General features: G+C 44.7%; 1 protein-coding gene across 1 annotated transcript in view; it reads left to right on the top strand.

Moving 5' to 3' along the window:
• Positions 1-5,000, top strand: part of tenm3 (teneurin transmembrane protein 3) — a 212,130-nt gene that overhangs the window by 105,153 nt on the left and 101,977 nt on the right.

The following is a 5,000-nucleotide window of genomic DNA, read 5'->3' as shown; positions in this document are numbered from 1 at the left end:
ATTATTGGCAGGACAAAACAAACTTGCATTGCAAAGGAAAACACTGCTAAGATTGGTTTGAAAATAGTGAAAAACATCTGACATATGAATCAATAAAGGAAAGGATTGTGTGTGTGTGTGTGTGTGTGTTTGTGTGTGTGTGTCTGTGTGTGTTTGTGTGTGTGTGTGTTTGTGTGTGTGTGTGTGTGTGTGTGTGTGTGTGTGTGTGTGTGTGTGTGTGTATCCATTTGTGTGTGTGTTTGTGTGCGTGCGCGTGTGTGTGTGTGTGTGTGTACTCTGTATAGGTTTGAAAAACTATGGCACCTGTATGTATTGAGTGCATTTCAACATTCTAATTAGCTGTTCTAAGTAAAGCTGACTCATTGACCTCTGAAAGTTGCACTGACTGCCGGCTTCTAATTGAACACCTCAGTAATACGCAGAGGCAGCTGTTTTGAGTTTTTTCCCCTGCGCTCTAACAAAGACAGACACAACATATGCTCAGGGGTCAATCCAAAGGAGGCACGCACACCAACTGGGAGCTACCTCCAGCGCATACTGCTTTGTCATCTGTGTGTGATTGATTTTTAGAGAGTTTTTTTGGTGTACTTGTCTTTGTTGCTGTTGTTGTTATTGTTCTGCGATAGTTCACACAAGAATGGTGGGAAAGGAAAATATGTTTTTTTCTGAATAACAATTGTAGAGATTTGCATTTACTTAAACATTAAGGTTACAAAAGCATCGTTCCTCTCTCTCTCTCTCTCTCTCTCTCTCTCTCTCTCTCTCTCTCTCTCTCTCTATCAGTTCCAGTGTTTCTTTCTCCTTCTTTCACCAAACTATTTCAGTGGCATGCAGAGATTCCTAAGTAAGCAGAGTCCCTTTTGTAGAACATCTTTTTTGACCTCCATTTTTAAAATATGATCTGCACACATCTTCTCCGACACCAGTGTTAGATTTCATGACAGCAGTGGCACCGGCCTGAGATGTCAGTAAACATGAATGGTGACAAGTCATTCAGGCCATGCGCTATAGTGATGAGAGGAGGAGGAGGATGCATGGAGTAGAGTAGAATAGAGGAGGAGGAGGATGCATGGAGTAGAGTAGAATAGGGAGGAGGAGGATGCATGGAGTAGAGTAGAATAGAGGAGGAGGATGCATGAGGAGGAATAGAGGAGGAGGATGCATGGAGTAGAGTAGAATAGAGGAGGAGGAGGATGCATGGAGTAGAGTAGAATAGAGGAGGAGGATGCATGGAGTAGAGTAGAATAGAGGAGGAGGAGGATGCATGGAGTAGAGTAGAATAGAGGAGGAGGAGGATGCATGGAGTAGAGTAGAATAGAGGAGGAGGATTAGTGGCAGGCAGAATGCCGAGGTGTCTGGACTGAGTTTTCACTTCAGGGCCGATAATCCCCGTGTCATCACTGGCTTACGCTTTCAGTCACCTGTTCTGAGACCTACGCACACACACAAATGCATGCACACACACACACACACACACACGCACACAAAAACACACACACACAAACACACACACTCACACACAGACACATTCTCATTCTCATTCTCAGACAGATGCATGCAAAAATATACAGGCATTCGCACATTCCTATTCTCAGACAGAGGCACACAGAAACACACACGTCCATACCTTCTGAAGTCAGGAGACATGAATACTGTCTGATCCCTACTGATTCTTTCCACACTTATGATCATTGTGTGTGTGTGTGTGTGTGTGTGTGTGTGTGTGTGTGTGTGTGTGTGTGTGTGTGTGTGTGTGTGTGTGTGAGAGAGAGAGAGAGACAAAAAGAGAGATCATTTTATCTTTCCTTGATCATTTTTGTTTTGTGATGTTATACATCATATTGCTTTGCTACTATTGTAACTTTACAGTCATGCCAATAAATCGACAGAGAGAGAGAGCTAGATAGAAAGAGAGTGTGCAGTGGTACCTTTGAGATCAATACCAAACAATTCAAACTAAATTAGCCAAGTTAGTTTCTTTTTCAATGTTATATTGATGAGGCCACTATGTTTATTTAGTTTTGTTCCCTGTGCTATTTAAACCCAAGTGGCGTGTCTTGCCATCCTGGGGGCCACTTGTTGGAAGGCGTCCCCCTGCAGACAGCACATGTGGGGATTAGTAGGGGTCACTCCAGGGGCTGGGTGTCACCCCGGCTACAATCCATTCGCCACAGTCACCCCCGTCTCTGCAGCCATAACACGTCCCTGTAAGACTCCCAAACACAGTATCTGTGTGTTCATCCACACATCAGCAGGGCCTCTCACTGGGCCTCAGGGAGCTCATAAGAACAGACTACTGCACATCTGCAGCTCTCCGCTGCGGTTGGAGCCGAAGGTGTTAAAAGGGGCTTCATGAGGAAGCAAAGGAGCACATTCAGTTCATTTAACATTTCATCACCAAAAAATAAAGAAATTAAGAAGTTTCACAAAACCTTGCTCACACCACTTCTTGCCCTTATCTTGTTATAAAATGTGTGATAAAAAGTCATTTGTTTTTGTGTGCGCATGTGTGTGTGGGGGCAGGATGTGTGCGTGTGTGTGTGTGTCTGTTTAAGAGAAGTGTTTGATGGCTGAAAGTACAGGGAGTCTATTACAATTAAAATATATAAATATGTATAACAGAGTTGGCCCCAGAATGAATGAGATTTAATTATCGTTAATTGTTCTTTTAATTTACCGATTGAAGAGATTATTTTGTTTTCTGTGAGGCTGGATCACAAAAGTATCAAACGATCTGCCTCTGGCTTGATTGATCTCTCATTATGGAGCCTTTTGACTCAGCATGTCGTAGAAATGGTATCACACAACGATCGACAGAGCACAGTCACACAGCCACCAAACACAGCAAGCCAGACCTGCTCATGAAATTAAATGGATAAGATATTAGATGGCAAACATCCTAGCACACACACACATACACACACACAGACACACACAGACACACACACACACACACACATGTGTGTGTTTGCTTTGTTTTTATGTGTAAATGCATGCATGTGTGGGGAGGTAACAGGAGTCAGAGGTTTCAAGTCCTTCCACAGAGAGGTCATTATCGTAACACCCCCAATTATCACCACTTTTGTTCAGAAATTCTAAAACAACGATGTTTTTTAACACTTCAAAATAACATTTACTAAATGAACCTTACATTTTTCAGTAGCCATAGTTGTGTAGATTTGAACAAAATCTGGTTTGGTTCTTAACGGGAGGATTTACTGCCTGAAATATCCTGATTTTGTTTACCACGCCGAGTTATAGTGTTGGCTGATGGGTCGCCTATTTACACCGTTTCAATGGCACATGGGCGTTAGACCGGAGAATTCTCAAGTAGAAATTAAAATTCCACTGGAGCTCCAAGCCGTTGTGTACACGAGCCTTACAACACTGTTTACAGCCCCTCGAGTCACAGTAAAATGTAATTTTGGTACATAGCTAATTTAGATACACCTATGTTGTGGGTGGTTATGCTTATAGGAGTCCGCTGTCTTGGTTTGTATAGAAATGGATATTATGACACATACACGCAAGACGGGGAAATCACGGGACCGGGTGGAAATAGGGGAGTTCCGATAGGTCAGCGAGGTCAGAGGAAGGTACTGCAAAGAGAGAGAGAGAGAGAGAGAGAGAGAGAGTGTGTGTGTGTGTGTGTGTGTGTGTGTGTGTGTGTGTGTGAGTGTGTGGCAGGTCAAAAAGTGTGTCCTGTCCACTCGACAACCCACTCATCATCTTACTCCTCAGATCCCTGGCAAAGCCATCAGGGGGAGGACAGGAGAGATAGACAGAGAGAGAGAGAGAGAGATATGGAGAGAGGGAGAGAGAGATATGGAGAGAGGGAGAGAGAGATATGGAGAGAGGGAGAGAGCCTTTGGGGAGACAGGAAAGAGAGAAAGGGAAAAAAGAAAGACATGATGAGCTGTAGATCTTCTTTCAGCTTTTGATGAGGTGTGTGTCTCTGAAAGGCAGATAGTCTGCTCTTCTCCTTTTGAGGATTGATGAGCAGAAGAAACTTTGATTGCTGTATGTGTGCATGTGTGTGTGTGTGTGTGTGTGTGTGTGTGTGTGTGTTTTCTGTGAGTGTGTGTGTGTGTGTGTGTGTGTGTGTGTGTGTGTGTGTGTGTGTTTCTGTGAGTGTGCGTGTGTTTCTGTGTGTGTGTGTGTGTGTCTGTGTGTGTGTGTGTGTGTGTGTGTGTGTGTGAGTATGAGCTTCTGTCTCAAAAGACCTTGCCCTGGGCCTGTCGCCTGCTGATCTCAGCTCATTCCCCCCTTTCTCCCTCTTTCTGTCCCTCTCTCTCTCTCTCCCCCTCTTTCTGTCCCTCTCTCTCTCCCTCTTTTTCTTTCTCTCCTCTGCCTGCACTCCCTTTCCCAGACAGAGCCGGGATGAGTGCTAATTGAAGCAGCCTCAATAGCGGCGACGTTGTGTGTGTGTGTGTGTGTGTGTGTGCGTACACACACGCGCGCTCTGACAACCTTTCCCTCTAATTGTTTTTGTCTCTCGTGTCTCATGTCCCTCATGTAGAAAATTACCAAAGCAAGCGGTTCTCAAAAACGGGCATGACATCCTAATAAAGATGGATGTGTTCCCACCCGCGTGCCAAATAGGGGTTATGGGGACGTGTGCCACGCTACTCCTGCTGACCTCTCATGCCCGAAAGCATGACCCACCTCACCCATCTGCCTTCAACCCGCTTCTCATGTTGGCTGAGAGTAGAGATAGAGAGGGAGAATCTGACACGGGGGCACCATAGCAACAGCGAGTCGGAACCATTGTTTACTCTGTGCAGCATTGTGATTCAGGGTCATCAGCAGGACGTTATCATTGCAATTCTGTGTGTACTGCTGTTCTGAAAGAATTGAGAAAATTGTGACAACAGATTTTGTGTGTGCTTATGTGTGTGTGTGTGTGTGTGTGTGTGTGTGTGTGTGTGTGTGTGTGTGTGTGTGTGTGTGTGTGTGTGTGTGTGTTCACTTGGCTTACTGTATTGGGTGAAATTGCATAG

Source organism: Alosa alosa, chromosome 1, assembly GCF_017589495.1.
Source record: "Alosa alosa isolate M-15738 ecotype Scorff River chromosome 1, AALO_Geno_1.1, whole genome shotgun sequence".
In the NCBI taxonomy this organism is placed as follows: Eukaryota; Metazoa; Chordata; class Actinopteri; order Clupeiformes; family Clupeidae; genus Alosa; species Alosa alosa.
This window is presented reverse-complemented; position numbering and strand designations above follow the sequence as displayed.